The sequence below is a fragment of the Canis lupus genome, chromosome 33, assembly GCF_003254725.2.
Source record: "Canis lupus dingo isolate Sandy chromosome 33, ASM325472v2, whole genome shotgun sequence".
NCBI classification, from domain to species: domain Eukaryota; kingdom Metazoa; phylum Chordata; class Mammalia; order Carnivora; family Canidae; genus Canis; species Canis lupus.
The window spans coordinates 12,712,392-12,729,497 of NC_064275.1; the positions used below are offsets into that span (position 1 = coordinate 12,712,392).

The 17,106-nt window shown below is 39.3% G+C and overlaps 2 pseudogenes; both read right to left on the minus strand.

The window, feature by feature from the left end:
* Positions 1-10,621: 10,621 nt before the first annotated feature.
* Positions 10,622-10,852, minus strand: LOC112641265 (V-type proton ATPase subunit e 1-like; annotated as a pseudogene).
* Positions 10,853-15,075: 4,223 nt separating this feature from the next.
* Positions 15,076-16,049, minus strand: LOC112641262 (60S ribosomal protein L7-like; annotated as a pseudogene).
* Between the last annotated feature and the right edge of the window lie 1,057 nt (positions 16,050-17,106).

Here is a 17,106-nt window from a genome sequence, read left to right on the forward strand (position 1 = left end):
CTATTTATCCCCTTCCCTTGGTGCCGCTACTCAAAAACATCAGAATCAGCTATATTATAGGCTCTTTAATAAGACCTCACTGGACCGACCAACCCAAGTATTTGTCACATCCATTACTCTACCCTGACAAATCCGGACTACCACATTTAGGGACTGGAGACAGCAGGAAACTCAGGGATCATTTGAATAAACATGGCAGATCCCTTATGAAAAGCTGCCAGAGTTAAATATCACCACTGATTAACTCATGCTCAATTTATATCTGCATCGCTACAGAGGGAAAACCTCCCACTCAATAGTAGCATTTAAGTTAACCCCGTCATCCTTTTAGCAGGAAGCAACAGACAGGACTTGAAAAACACTGGTGAGTAATGTTGAAGCCATTCATACACTGCTCCTCTGCACAGACTCCAGAGGGGGGGTGGGGCACCACCACACAAGCGAAGCTAAAAGAGCTCTCCTCTATGAACCTAGAGCATGTAGTTCAGAAGCAGAGGAGGAACATGAGCTTGAGCATGAGACAGAGAAACAGAAGAGACAGAGAAACCAGACTCCCAGTTTTGCCTCTGAACTTGAAAGCAATCTGGGTGGTAACAACTGGGATGACTTCTGGCAAGAGAGGTGGAATCTTCAGGAGCTCGGAAACACAAAATTGAGACCAGTATGACTGTGGCAGCTGCAAGCCCCACACAATTAGAATGTTGGCAAGTCAAGCAGAAAACAGAGCCAGGAATAATACTGAGTAGCAGCAGAGTCTCTAAACCTGACCATTCCTCCACATGTTTTAAACATATGTTTAGCTCAGCAGGGGTCATGGTGACAGCTGAAAAGCCCCTTCAGAAGCTGTCAGAGATGGCATTCGTGAAAGCCTCTTACTGCCTTAATGTGCCAATAAGGGTGTTTTCCTCTCATGTTAGCAAGAAATATGCCTGAGAAAATGCAGCATACAGGCCCAATGGGGTGAGTGAGCCGTCACCGACAGGCCAGGATATCTCCCTTAGGCCAGGCCACTGGAGACCGCGGCCTCTAGAGACCATCACCTCATCATGACACTGTCTGACTTCCCCACAAGTCACCTAGGAAATACCCAAATGTCACTGGAACAGCTCGGTTTTCAGGTCTCCAAACAAAACACCACACCATTTGTCTCACAGTGTCTCTCAATAAGAGTATTTGGAATGGGTAATTTGCTATCCTGAAATGATCAAAAAATCAATTCCTGGGGCACACCTGGGTGGTGACATCAGTTAAGCATCCAACTGTTGGTTTCAGATCAAATCACTATCTCAGGGTCATGAGATCAAGCCCCACATCAGGCTCTTCGCTCAGCAGAGTCTGCTAAAGATGCTATCTCCCTCTCCTTCTGCCCTTCTCCCCTCTAAAATAAATAAATAAATCTTTAAAAAAATTTTTTTAATCAATTCCTGTTATTATTACATAGAACAGGAAAGCCTCTGGAATAGCTACATCAAGAGTCAAGAGCTACAAGGTCACAGAATGATCATCTTCCTTATTTGGTCCCTTCTTTTGCTTAACTATTTTACAAAATAATAACACAACATAGCTCTGGCTCTGCAAATGTATTTTTAAATTTAAATTTTATTAAAACAATTACAAAAATAAATTGAAATAACTGTTATTTCAATAAAACAAAACAAATAGATGTAATCATCATTTCATTTAATCATTTGAAATTAAAAGACGCTTCATAAAAATTCACAGCAACAAACACCACTACGTCACTATTCCTATATCTGAATGAAAGGCCAAGGGCCACATTTCAACAAATTAGAATAAGATTAATTTTGCAAAGACGGAATTAAGGATCCCAAACTCTACCTTGTTAGTATCATCATGAAAATTCACAGTTATTATACAAACATCTGGAAACCTGTGCCTCTGGCCTCCTGTCTCCCCACTCCCAGGTCATTCTTTCATTCTCTGTTGTAGAGTTGCCATCCAAAATTCAGTCTCAAAAGCCAAAAACAGGGCAATTTATTTTAAAAACTTCATCAAATGTTGGGGTGATTTTGAAAAACTGGAAGACAGTTCCCTGTGGGAATACAAACATGATAACAAAGTCAAACCCACTGAAGGAAGTTAGGTTCTCACAGTCAGAACATAAAACGTTTCCTACAGCCCAGGACCACAATTCTGTCAACAGAATCACAAGAATAAAAGGCAAACCATTTAATTATTTGCCTTGAAATAAGCCTGAAAATTGAAGATGTATGCCCCAAGAGGAAAGATACTCAAATGTACATTTATTTCACTGAAGTTTTTCAAGGGGTGGAGGTTTACAGTATAAATCATTTACTGGGTTACTAAACTGAATAAATCCATCAAACACATTTCCAATTATTTACTAAATGTACCTCTTTCAAATATCAAAAAGTACTCTTATTCCTCACGTTCTAAAATTCAAACTAGACATCATCCTTTCCAAAACTTTGATTGATCAATTTTTTCCCATTTAAATATTTCTTTTCTAAGTCTTTCAATATTGAAAAGATGGCATATACTAGTGCTTAAAGCTACCCTATCTGGTTTCCAGTCCCAACTCTGCCACAGATTAAGTGGAGTCCTTGAACAGGTAATTCTCCTTCTCCTACATCAATCTCCTACAACCCGTCACCTTTAAAAAGACTAATAATAACAAAAGCCCATCTTGTTGTTGTGAGAGTTTTAAACAGATGAATTCACCATGTATTAACCACTATTATTATTATTATTATTATGAATATTGATCTCTTTTATCTGTTCTTAAATGGATCGCATTTTCTGGGAAACCAATCCCTTCTATTTACCTACTTTTATTTGTTTTTACCATAGTAGAAATGGGCTAAACCTCAAAAAATTTTAGATGCAATCAATCACTGGAAGCCAATTGAAACAGCAAAGTTCAATGAGCAGAATCTGTTCCAGCCAGACAATAGACGGGCAGGGGTGAAAAAAATAAAAAAGTTGCTAGAGACAGCTGATTGGTTAAAGAGAAGAGCCATTAGCAGGCAAGAAATCTTCATCTTCTAATATTCTTCCAAACAAACAATGGAATTTTTTTTCCTTTTAAGGATCCAAGAATAGCTTAGAAAAATGTCACATTTCATCATATTATAGTATTGGTTACTAAGCAAAATATTTTCTAATGACTGACAAGATAACAGTAGAAGTTAACAAGCAAGCTCTTTCCTCAAAGCTACAAATTTTTTTCTTTTCACTAATCTTATGATTCATAAATGTTTCAATTATATTGGGGAGATTTTTTTTTCTCTTCGGTTTCATCTCCTATAGAGAGTGGTACAATATTTTTCCTGTGACTTATCATCATGGTGGTAATAGCAACCACTGGAAATCCTGCCCACAAATATTCACAAACATAACATTTACATACCACAAAAGACCCCAAATAACCAAAGTCGTCCTGAAAAAGAAGAATAATGTTGAAGGTATTATAATCCAAGATTTCAAGATATACTACAAAATTTTAGTAATCAAAACAGTATGGTACTGGCACAAAGCCAGACACCTAGATCAGTGGAATAGAATAGAGTCCAGAAATAAACCCACACTTTTACGGTGAATGAATCTATCAAAGAGGAAGCAAGAATATGCGAAGGGAAAAAGACGGTCTCTTAAGCAAATGGTGTTGGGAAAACTGGACAACTATATGCAAAAAAATGAAAACGGGCCACTTTCTCACATCATATGCAAAAATAAACTCAAGATGTATTAAAGACCTAAATGTGAGACCTGAAACCATAAAATTCCTACAAGAAAACATAGGCAGTAACTTCTTTGACACTAGAAGAGAAAATATTTTTTCTTTTTTTTTTTAATTTATTTATTCATGAGAAACAGAGAGGGAGGCAGAGACACAGGCAGAGGGAGAAGCAGGCTCCATGCAGGGAGCCTAACATGGGACTCGATTCCGGGTCTCCAGGATCACACCCTGAGATGAAGGTGGCGCTAAACGGCTGAGCCACCCAGGCTGCCCAGAAAATCTTTTCTTTCTAATTGAAGAATTACAGCTCAACACCTAATAATAATAATAATAATAATAATAATAATAATCTGATCAATAAGTGGGCAGAGGTCCTAAATAGCCATTTTTCCAATGAAGACATAGATTGCCAACAGATACATGGAAAGATGCTCAACATCGGTAATCATCAGGAAAATGCTAATCAAAACCACAATGAGATACCACCTCACACCTGTCAGAATGGCTAAAATCAAAAACACAGGAAATAACAAGAGAATATGGAGAAAAAGGAACCCTTTGCACTGTTGGTGGGAATGCAAACTGGTACAGCCACTCTGGAAAACAGTAGGGAAGCTCCTCATAAAGTTACAAATAGAATTACCATATGATTCAGCAATTCCACTACTGGGTATTTATCCAAAGAATTCAAAAATACTAATTCAAAAAGATATATGCACCCCTATGTTCATGTCAGTATTATTTACAATAGCCAAATTATGAAAGCAGCCCAAGTGTCCATCAAAACATGAATGGAGAAAGAAAACATTGTACAATGGGATATTAGCTATAGAAAATAATGAAATCTTGCCATTTGCTACAACATGGATGGACCCAGAGGGTATAATGGCAAGTAAAATAAGTCAGAGAAAGAGAAATACCATATGATTTCATTCATGTGGAATTTTGGAAACAAAACAAAGAAAAAAAAGAGAAAAACAGAAAAACAAACTCTTCATTACAGAGAACAAATTGGCGGTTGCCAGAGGGGAGGCACATGGGAGATGGATGAGATAGGTGAAGGGGGATTGAGAGCACGCTCAACTTGATGAGCACTGAGAAATGTATAGAATTGCTGAAACACTATATTGTTCCCCTGGAACTCATATAACAATATGTTAATTATACTTGAATTTATAAATAAAACACCTTACATATGCACACCCTTCACATTTGTCAAGAGACTTTCCTTATATTATGCCATGTAATCTTCACAACAACCAAACAGAAGAAAAGAAAGTCTATTTCTCCAGCACATGAAGCCACTGAAGCCCAGATAGATGGTTTCTCTCATTTCTCATGCAATTCTTTCCCACCAGTGACCCTGGGCCTTACATCCAGGCGGTATCCATGACCACCACACATGCTACAGTGCTGCAACGTGGACCCCTGTATTCTATCTCCTTATCTCGTCTTGGTGACAAAGTTATCTGGCTTAGGGCTTATTAAATTCTAATCCAGCCCCAGTGTCCCAAATAAGATTGTCAAGGGTGGGCAGCCCTGGTGGCGCAGCGGTTTAGTGCGGCCTGCAGCCCAGGGCATGATCCTGGAGACCCTGGATCGAGTCCCACGTCAGGCTCTCTGCATGGAGCCTGCTTCTCCCTCTGCCTGTGTCTCTGCCTCTCTCTCTCTGTGGTGTCTCTATGAATAAATAAATAAATAATCTTTAAAAAAAAAAAAAAGATTGTCAAGGGTTATTTAACCTCTGTCTTTCTACCAGCTTGTGGTGAATCATGTGCATGGCCATCTCCACTCTCCCCCCCCCGTGAATTAGATTAGAAACCAAAATAACAGTAACAATATTAATTATAGCAACCACAAGGCAGCTCCACGACAGACCTTTTATCTACAATATATTTCATCCTCTCGACAAGCCTGCAAGGTAAATCATTATCAAATACCAGTTCCTTTAGGATGATATCAAATTCCAAAGATGATGTCTTTTATATTAATAAACAAAAACCTCTTGCGTGGCTTGTCTCTCATCAAATAAATACCATCCACTCTAGGTGAACATCTAAGAATAGAGAACTGCACACTAGCAATCTCTCTCCTCTGAGATTGGGTCCATTTCCCTCTTCTCTGATTTACCCCTAGGGGGCAGTACAGTTCTGATGATAGGGCTGTGGAGTCAGCATCCGGGGCTGAGATTTCCTGCTGTCAGTTTCAGTTACACAGACTAGGACAAGTTAGTTATCCTCAGCCTTAATTTCTCAGGCACAAAATGAAGAAACAGGACCTACTTCATAGGATTGTTATGAGGATGAGATGAGGAAATGACTAGTATATAACAAGGGTTCCATCAGTACTTGTTTGCTGTTATTATCATACATTATTGTTATTTTAGCCTATCGTGTAATAATTTGTTCAAATATATTTTAAGCACCTAATATTTGTTAGACAGTGGAGGTGGTAAATCTAAAAACACAACCCAACCCCTCATCTCTGTAAGTTTACAGTCCAGTCAGAGAAAAGACTTATAAATTATAAAGAGAATAGTGCAGTAAGACCAATATACTGAGTACTGCAAAGGTACAAGAAGGGTGGATGGCTTCACTTCCAACAGGGGAAGTAAAGGGCAGGGAGCAGTAAAATTTCTTGTCACTGTTGGACAATGAATAGATAAAACTGAGCTGACAATGAATGCTCACCTCCCGATCTCTTGCCACATCCCTCCCACACACCCCCTACCCGCCATTGGGCTGCATCCCTAGCTGTTTGGACAAACACACATGACGTGAGCTTAGCCAATTAGGTTTTCCTGACTGGCCCTTTGATTCTTGAGAGAGAGAGGTCAAGTGGATGAGCCGGAGAATATTCCTGTCCCCGACAGCAGAGGGTAGTGGCCAGTGGCGTGGTGGTGAGTACCCAGGGACATCAATGCTAACACAGCAGGAATAAAGACCAATTCTAAGCAGGCGGTGCCAGTGGAGTGATCCCAGCTGTGTCCTCAGCTGCTTAGCCTCCCTTGGTCCCCAGTCTCCTCGTGAATCAGATCTCCAGACCTCTGGCCAATTGTGAGAAACCCAATATCTTTCCAACAATTATTTCTTTGCCTCTGTTGGACAGAGGTTCTCTGTTACTTGAAACCAAGAACCCCAATTGGCACCTTGGGTTATCAAGTAAAACTTTCCAGCCTTATTGGAACTATGGCTTTGGTTTTCCAAGTGGCCTCTAATTACCATTTTCTTCTATGTTAACTAAGATACTATTTTGTTGCCTTTTTCAGGATAAACAGACTTTATTGTGAAACTCTATCTTAGCAAAATGGGTATCAAGGAAAGTATTGTCTGAATTTTCATTTATCAAAAGAACCAACTGTTCCTACTTGCCACAAAAAAAAAAAAAAACAATTCTTCTGTGATTCATCCCTCCACACAAGAGTCTTAATCTTTTCATTTTATCATAAGCAATGAAGATGAAAGCAAAAGATACACAGAAGAGCAATGTAAGCAAATGAAGAAATAAGAAATCATGTATTGATTTCTTGTAGGAGTCAACAACCCACTCCTATCCTTGTTTTCTTCTTAATAGCAGGTTGACCAAACTGGTATCTTTTATTAAAAGGCAAACAGCAGTTAGACACCCTAAGTGGAAGCTTCAGTCACAGACACAGCTGAGCCCGTGGGCTGAGGCCACCGCTGGAAGATTGATGAGGTGGAAAATGTTGATCTGAAAATGCCTACCCCTCTAGGAGGCCTCCGGTGGCCACCAGGTTGGTCCTGGTGCAAAAGAAAGAGATCTGGTACCGTGAACTACTGCAAAAATAAAAGAGAGAGAGAAACAGAGAGAGAAAGATTAGGTTTGCTTCTCTATTTGGAGTGTAGGGTATAGAGGCAACAAGACCCAAAGAGAATATTTAATAAGACCTTTTCATCACTTTCATATCCCCAAGCTTCTTCCTCCCCCCCTTTATCACTTCCCAGCTGTCTCCAGATTTTATTTTGTATCCACTTTAGCTATGAGGTCAGAGTTAAGCCTTCAGGAATGTGTCTCTCTATAGGCAGAAACCTGATTCCCTCTGAAAAAAACTCTCAGTAGACCTTGGGAAAACTGCAGTTGCTATCACATGTACAGAGAGAGCTTTTGCAGTCATTGGACTTTAAATGTTCTGTTTGTTGGACTGCCAAAAGGTTACTGCTCCCTGGAGAACTGAGCCAGTTCCTCTAAACCCCTCCCACTGACTCATATGTTTGTCTGGCTGCAGCTGCTAAAAAAGATGGGAATGTAAAAGCTGCTACACAAGTGCAAAAGCAATAACCCAAACAGTGGCAATATCCTCAGGTCTTGAATAGAAAATATCCTTTCCGAGACAAGCAAGGGTAGGGGAAGGAACGTGAGAGAGCAAACAGTGGAATACAGAACGGATAAAGATGAAAAGAAACAGGAAGGAAATCACGAGTTCTCAGGGCTGGAAACTATTTTGCTCTGTGACCTTGCTAAAGGCAGTCTCATGGATTTATTTTTTTCCTCCTGTGATTAAATTTTCTTTGACCTAGATTTATGTGGTGGTGGATATTGATAACTTATCCACTATCACAATGTTATAATCATACACTTCAGCAAAGCCTAATAATGCTCATTTCACTATTACTTCCATCCTAACAATATCCCAGGAAGCTAGGACAGAAGATACTTCCCACGCCAGATAGAAATTTCTTAGCTCTCACATCCTTGTACACAAATCCCATGTTTCATTCAGCAGAGCCCAGAAAAACAACTGGTAAACCCGCACCAACATATCCCAGGATGCTGACCCCATTTCTGCAGCCTCTGTCGCCCCCACCCCGACCCCCACCCCTATGCAGACTCCCCAGCGTTCTCAAGTTTTCCCATCCCCCTCATCAAACAGGAAAGTGATCTAATAAGCATTGATCCAGGTGTGAAGGAGATAACAGTGCTGCCATTCCCGGCCATTCCACCTTCAAAAAGAAACAAAGGGAAAGAATAATGTTCACCACACAGAAGTTGGCAATAATAGACACTTTTATTCCTAAGTATGGGAGTTAACAGGAGAAGAGAAGCCTTCCCTGAAATCCCTCAAACCATGTGGTTGAGATACCTTAAAGGTACAGTTTTCTAAAATCCCAAAACCTTTTCCACTGATGCCTACCATGACACAAATAAATCCTCAGCATCTGATCCAAAAACAGTTGTAACACTGCAGAATAAAACCCATGCCCACTGATGAGAAATGTCATCTTTAATGTTTGTTCCGAGATCCTCTACCTTACCAGAATCTGTCTCTTCCATAAGCTTTCTTCATCTGTTACCAAGAACAAGGGTGTTCTTACAGCTGATTCAGCCTAAGAGAGCATTTCAGAATTTCACTATCTGTAATCTCACTTTCTTGTTGTGGTTGCAGTCCTATCACCAAGCACCTGATCAGTAGTTTTGCATGAAGGTCTCTGATAATAGGCTACATCATCAAGTCCACTTGATTTTTTTTTTTTTTTTTTAAGATCTCGATTAGGTGGGTCTTGTCAAATGCTCCATGGATTCTTTTTCTGCTGGTTTCAGTAGATTTCCACAAAGATCTGAAACTATTTATAAACTGCTTCACTTCCTGGAAAGTTTTTGCTACTCTAAGGAAACTTCTAAAGTATTAGAACATCCCTTTGGAACTGGTCACATTGGCACTGATCCCATTCTTTTCACTCTGGGGGAAATGGTTTCAAAACTCATATTTAATCATCCTAAATTGCCTATTTTATTTTGTAAAACTGTACCTCCGCAGCAAAATTATAAACTCTTAGAAGGCAAAAAATATGCCTGCCGTTTGTTCGATTTATCTTCATAATTATTCCTCCCAGTGTCTACCACAGCTCCCATGCACACACAGGGTGTACAATAGCATTGAGATAATGAGTGCTGAACTAGGTAATTCAATATTTAATGCTGTGTTTTCAGTGGCCAACTTTTTCCATATAGACAGATGAACATGGAGATGTTAACATAGCTTGGGCTTTGCAATACAAACTGACACTTGTCTCCTAGCTAAGAAATGTAAAAATGTACTGCTAGGGAAGGAATTCTATCATTTGCTACCTGAAACACAAGCTAACCATCTCCGGCTTCTCAGTGAAGCCTTCTACATCTCAGGGAGCTCAGTACTCTCGCCCTTTAAATCACCAGTGAATGTGTGTAAGAAAACTCTGTGTTTTTACTTTTTTTTTTTCAGATGCATTATGGCATCAGATTTTTTTTTCTTCATGTGTATATTATTTCTACTTTAGGCCATTACTTCCCACAGTTGTGTAATATATGCACACTAGAGTAAGTTAAGAGCTTATTATCTATCATTTTTTGGTGTACATTTAAACTTTTTTAGTTTAAATACTTATTTTATATTTATTTTTCTCCACAGAAAGCCAAAAAATAATTTATTCCAGTAGATGGCAGAAATAAGAAAGTCATCCTGAAAATATACTTTGGTGTAATTCTGTTGGGACAGATATTCCCTCTGAACATGCCTTGTCTTGTGACCGTTTTTAAACACTTTGCTGATTCCCATGTTGTGACCAGGCAGGAGTCATCTTTAAATTCACAGGTTCCAAGGACAGAGCAATGTAGTTCCCAGAAGAATAGCATCTTCTATCTCAGAAGAGTGCATAAACATTTTATGGAGTCAGCACAGTTTAGGTTAAGTAGGCACATAATTCATCGAAACGTATAAAAGGAGACAGGAAAAAATACTGCCTTGTGGAATAATATATTCAAATGTGGTGTGAATGTTTAAGGCAGCTGATAGCCAAAATAGGCGAGTCAAAGAAGGCGGTCTGGTTTCGGAGTTGATTTTGCATCTAGAGGAATTCTCTTCTTGACCTCAGTGACTGAGGCCTGGAGACCAGGTCTTCCTCCTCAAGGCCAATGACACTTGAGGTACCAGACGGTTTCATTTTTCAACTGTGGTCCAAAGAGTGAGTTGAGTTGGGCGAGCATTGCAATCAGCCCAAAGAGATAGCAGAAAATTGAACAGGTTATCAACATGATGATGATAACTCCCCAGCTGGGACCCTAAGGGATGAACCAGGGCATGCAGAAGCCAATGAAGCCCCAGAACACGCTCACCATGAGGCCCTTATGTGCCATGGTTACTGTTGGAGCTACGAAACCTGCCCAGCTGCCTCGCTTTGGTCCCAACTGGAAGTTATTTTATATTTAAATTACCCTTGTTAGAGTAACCTATGCATCAGCATTGAATACAGTTTTGCCTGCAAAATTATAGCTTCTTTTTTATTGCCATTAAAATCCAAATAAATCATTAGCCTTAATGGATACTAAACAAGTTAAATCAAGTTTTTATTATTATTATTACTATATTAAATTATATATGTTTATATATATATATATAATTATATTAAACACAAGTTTTTACCAAGTTATAATGGCTACTTTCAACAGTTATAATAGTTACTTTCAAGAGTTAAATGGGATTTGGAAGACTCTATGACCTAGGCTGGATCCTAATCTTGAGGAGTAACATTTAGGACATGCTTCAGCTCTCTTGGGCAACTTTAATAGTAAATATATATTCATGTATAAATATGTATACACATATTAATATTTATGTTCAATATTTTTTAGATAAGATCCTGTACAGAGTGTCTTTCTCCCTTATGTCCCAATCAGATCCAATTTCTTTTAATTTAAAAACAACAGAAGAGTGCCTGGCTGGCTCATTCAGTGGAGTGTGCTACTCTTGGTTTCAGGGTTGTGAGTTTAAGCCCCGTGTCGGGTGTGGGGCCTACTTAAAAAAAAAACAAAAAACATGAAAACAATGGAAAGCAAATTGCTTAGGGAAACAAAACAAAACATCTGTTGATCACTTACCACATACCAATATCTTCTGTGATTTTCTCCTGACAACCTTGCCAGATAGCTATCATTTGTATTTTATAAATGAAGATACTGTTATTTTCTGCAGCTCTTATGACCAGCAAACAAAAGAGCAAAAGCTGCCCGATTGCTAAGCCAGTACTCTTTCCACTACACCAGATTCCTGGAGGACCCAACTGAGAATCACACCCAAGGCAGCTGTTTGCACAAAACTCTCTGACTCTACAGAGTGTTTGCAGATATTTATTTGTGAGATATTTTCTTAGAAGAATAAAACTCATTTTTCCCATAAATAAAATATTAATGTTTCTGTCACCAGCTAGTATACAGAGCCTGCTTTACATAAAATGTGTTTAAATAACTTACCTTTTGGGATCTTTTTTTAAGACTATTTTTTTTTTTTTTTGAGAGAAAGGGTGGAGGAGAATGAGAGAGGGAGAGAGAGTCTCAAACAGACTCTGAGCACTCAGCCAGATTCAGGGCTCAATCACACAACCCTGAGACTGCAACCTGAGCCAACACCAAGAGTCAGATGCTTAACCAAAGGTGACACCGAAGTGCCCTAGGATTTTCTTTTTTTTAAGAAGAAAACAATAGTATTGCTAATATACGTACAGTATTTTGACCTAAGTGTCTTATCATGTGGTCATATAAACCTTGTGACATACTCTTTCTCAATATACAATCAGATTAAAAAAGTGACAACAGGTCCAAAATAGAGTCACTTATGATAATCCCCACATCACCAAACTGAGACTTAATTGCAGTTTCAGTTCTCAGGAATGGAATCTTAAATCAGACAATCACGAATTGCCTGATCGGCACTAGTTAAGTAACCTTCCTGACAGGCCCCTGCATTCTCCTAAAGGAAAGTCATCCTACAATAACCAACCTGCTTTGCCTCATAAAACTTCCTTGTTGCCACCCTTTCTGCCTATAAAAGTCATTCACTTTGTACAGCACTCAGAGCTCCTTTCTATCTACCAGATTGGATGCTGCCTAATTCATGAATTGTTGAATACAGCCAATAAGATCTTTAAAATGTATTCAGTTGAATTTTGTTTTTTAACAAATCATAGAAGATGAAGATTAGAAGGAGTCCTATAAATAGGCTGACCAACTCTCAGTCTGCCCAGCACTTTGTGGACTCCTGCGACAAGAGACTTTCAGTTTTAAAATTGGGAGTAAGGGGTTCCTAGGACATGGACCTCCAGTGCAGAAACTGGGCAAGTCCCAGGCTGACCAAACAAGTTGGTTTCTTTACATGTCATCTCACTCAATCCTTCATTTCACAGGTAAAGAAGCCAAGGTCGAGAGCACAAATCAGATCAAGTGGTTAGTGACCTATGACAGATTTTTTATCTTACTTACATATTTATTCACTAGTTTCATTGTTTCTCATGTATATACCCATTAGGATCTGTGTATCAGGAACCAAATCTCTGTTCCCTTTGTATTTTCAGCACTGGTCCAATTTCTGACCCAGTGTGCGCAACCTGATATATGCTTGTTGGCTGCTAGTGAAGAATGAAATCGTGTGGCTTAGGGGAACTGAGATCTTATTCAAGTTATATTGGACCAGAAAGACAATGATACATTACAGATAGAAATCTGGGAGCTTCACAGAGTAACAGCTTTGCCATTTTTTCCTTTATTTCCTAGATAATATATAATAAACATGTATTGCTGTATAATGAAAAACAAGCATTAAAAAAAAAAATACTTATCAGTGCTTTGTGTTTTCCAATTAGCCAGAGAAATTGTTGGTCCAGCAGGTGAAGGATAAATGTCATAGGATAAATTCCTACCTCAGATTTCCTGGTTGCCGGGTTTCTTGCCAATAGAGCAGCAACAGAGCACCTTCCCATCCTCCCTCACTGTGCCTCACCTGTTGCCCTCACAAATTATTTGTGGAGACAAAAAAGGGCAACCAGTGAATAGACTCTGCTCTGTTTTCTTACTATATCAATAAACATCCCCTAATTCCTGTTCATATTAAAATCTGAACTGGCAGGAGAACATGCTTAAAAATTGATGTGGCGTTTGAGATATGAGATTTCAAAGAAGGGAGGTTTTCTCCAGCTGTGCTGCATCTCCACATCTGCCAAAATGCTCATGGTTTGACTTTGTGCATTCTGAGCTACATTCCTCCCTCTTAAAAAGATGAGAACCATGTGCCAGAACTCATTAAGAAATTACCCAGTAAACACTCTGGCTCTCAAGTGGCTTTCTGACACCAAATAACTTTCTTTGATCAGTAGAATGGTATATTACATTCACTATAAACCTTTAAGGGGGAATTACTGCCAACAAATTCCAACAGAGATGAAAATACAAGAATTTTGAAGTTGACCCACACTGCTTCTTTATTCCACAGTACACAGTGATTCAAAGAGTTTAATTCATTAATATTTAACTTTGCAAGCGTCTCTACACCCACTTAGAAACATCCTCTTTTATTTTTTTTTCCTCCTTAAAACTTACTGAGTAACACTGTCTTATAACTTGAAATGATACCCCGGGCTTACTTTATTATAGCGCAAAAGTAGATTTCCGGGGATCAGTAGGCTGCTGGTTGTTATTTAATGTGTGCAACAACTCACAAGTGGTGGTGCCTGTGTGGATTTCCCACTCCTATCCCTCTCTCATTTCCATACGTTAAAAATGAGCAGTTTGTGTATACTTAGAGAAAAATGCCTATCACCAAAGGGCAGTCTGGACTGAACGTTCCATGGGGAGCAAGGCTAACTCTTTCTTTAGGAGAGCCTATCAAGGATTTTCTCAACAAAGACCGGAGATGCTTTTAGCATCAGTTTATTACAGTTACTTTCTTCTGCTTTATTGGCTACTTTTCTTGGAGTTACTGAGCAGAACAAACCCCCAAACCATGATGCTTTTTATGACAGCCTTGATGAGCTCAATACCAAATACAGTTCTCACAGCACCATTCGTACTTTTTGGGAGAAAACACAGAAACAAACTCTAATCCAGTGGTGCCCATATCAGAATCACTCGGAGAGATTGGCCAAATTAGTCAAGCTCACTCCCATCCCCAAGATACTCGGAAAGGCACTCATCTTCATCCATCTGCACTCCCACTAAAAACCACTGCTCTTGTAGCCACAGCCTATTTACCAAGGATACCACAATCAGCTGTCGTCAGGAGGCCACTAGTTAACCTCCAGGTAACAGATGTCAACATCTGAAATGTGCACAGCCTGTGATCCAGCAAGCCCCCTTGTAGGAATTTATCCTACTGACACTTGCACAAGAAAGCAAAACTATGCAAATGGAAATATGAAATTTACCAGGTTATAGTAAATAATAAGAAAAACTAAATAATGAACTGATTAAATAAATTATAGTATCAAAGTGTTGGAATTCTCCTATTCGTTTTTTTTCCCATTTGAAAGCAGTCATTTATTAACTGACCAGATTACAAAAATAATCCTGGTAGATACCTTAGTTCATCCTTCTTTTTTTTTTTTTAAAAGATTTTATTTATTTATTCATGAGAGACACACACAGAGAGAGAAAGAGAGGCAGAGACACAGGCAGAGGGAGAAGCAGGCTCCATGCAGGGAGCCCGATGTGGGACTCGATCCCGGGACTCCAGGATCATGCTCTGGGCTAAACGCAGGCGCTAAACCGCTGAGCCACCCAGGGATCCCTTAGTTCATCCTTCTAATAAGCCTATTGAACCAGTCTTCCCTGTTGCCAGCATCTCCACCTTCTACAAAATGAGTGGTCTTTTTCTTCATTCCACCGCGTGGAGAAGATAATTTGAAGGGCCATAAACAGTTGTTCACTTCTTTGAAATGTTTTCCAACAGTATAGATCTCGTCAATCAGATCCTCCATGCAGATGTGTTATATCTGTCAGGGCAATTCACTTCTTGTTGATCTTGCCATAACCATGCTTGTAGATCAATTCATTCGCTGACTTCAGGTTTGGGTACCCCCATGCTATATATGGTTCCACAATCCTTAGCATGTTAACCAAAGCCTTGTTGAGCTTAACAAAGGTGCCATTAAAGATCTGGCAAAGGCAAAGAAGCTGCAACACCTTTCGAACCTTTGGGCTCACACCATTGATACCTCTGATCCTGGTGACCAATGCCAATGTGGGGTCCGCAGGCACGTAGAAGTTGCCAGCTTTTCTCGCCATCCTCGCCATTCGAATCTGAGTTCTGCACATCTGCCTGTATTCCTTGTGGTAATGCTTAGCTTTTTCTTTTTTTTTTTTTTTTTCTTAGCTTTTTCATAGATAAGCTTCCTCCTTGCCTTTCAAAGCATCCTTCGGGCAAACTTTTCTCTCAGATGCTTGATCTTCAACTCTGTGAAATTCCTTCGCTTTTTCTTAAGGGTTTCTGGCACAGCAGGAACCTTCTTTTTCTTCTCTTCTGCACCCTCCATGGTTCCAGCCAGAAAAGAGGCGGAATTCTTCTATTCAGCTGTTAAAAAGGAAGTGATAAATCTATATTAATTTATATGAGAAAAATAATTCTGTTTCTCAAAGATTTTGATTGTCTCCAAACAGGCTTTTGGCCATCATTATTACATAGGAGCAGCACTGAGAAAAGGGATCTTGGGGCTGGGCCTCTGTAGCACATTGGTAAGAACACCTAAAAGGTGTTCTTGTCACATCAAAGCCACAAGACTTGCAGGAGAATTTCCTGGCCTGTGGGGCATAGCACACTGGGATGATGCACATTTGTTGTAGCTGTGCCGAGATCTTGCCCCCTCAAAGTGGCCCAACAAGGCACAGGGCTGCTTAAGCCTGTTGCCTCCAGCAGTGAGCAGCCTCTTCCGTTCAGTCTGACTGTTGCACCACTATCTGTGATTCCTTGTGTGTGGAGGGGAACACGGTTTTGGAAGTTGTGAATTTCAGGAACTGCAGAAGTTACCAGGATCTTGTGTCACTGTTTGTGTCAAAGGCTAATTTCTGAAGGAAAGAGAACAACATACTGACTGTAACTAGAGCATCCTATGCAAAAGAATGAAGATAACTGGGGTTATTTGAAACTTCCTTCATCTCTTACCTTAAAATCACTTTGAAATGCTAAATGAAAGAAGTCAGACACAAAAGATCATATAATACGTGATTCTATTTATGTGAAATGTCCAGAAAAGACATAGAAACAGAAAGTAGACTGGTGGTTGCCTGGGCTGGGGGTAGGAACAGATTGACGGCAAATGGGCATGAGAAATCTTTCGGGGATGGTGAAAATGTTCTAAAATTGGACTGAGCTGATGGCTGCACAATGCTGTAAATTCACTAAAACTCAATGAATGGTGCAATTAAAACCAGTGAATTTCATGATATGTGAATTATATCTCAATAACGCTCTTAATAAACTTTGAAGTAATGGTAAACAATTTACAATTTTAGCCATATTACTTAGATGTCTATACAGCAGAAATAGATCCAAGTCATAAAAAGCAAATTGCATGTATTGATATCTTTTTTCATTTAAAAAAAGAAGATATAATTTAAAGAATCAAAAA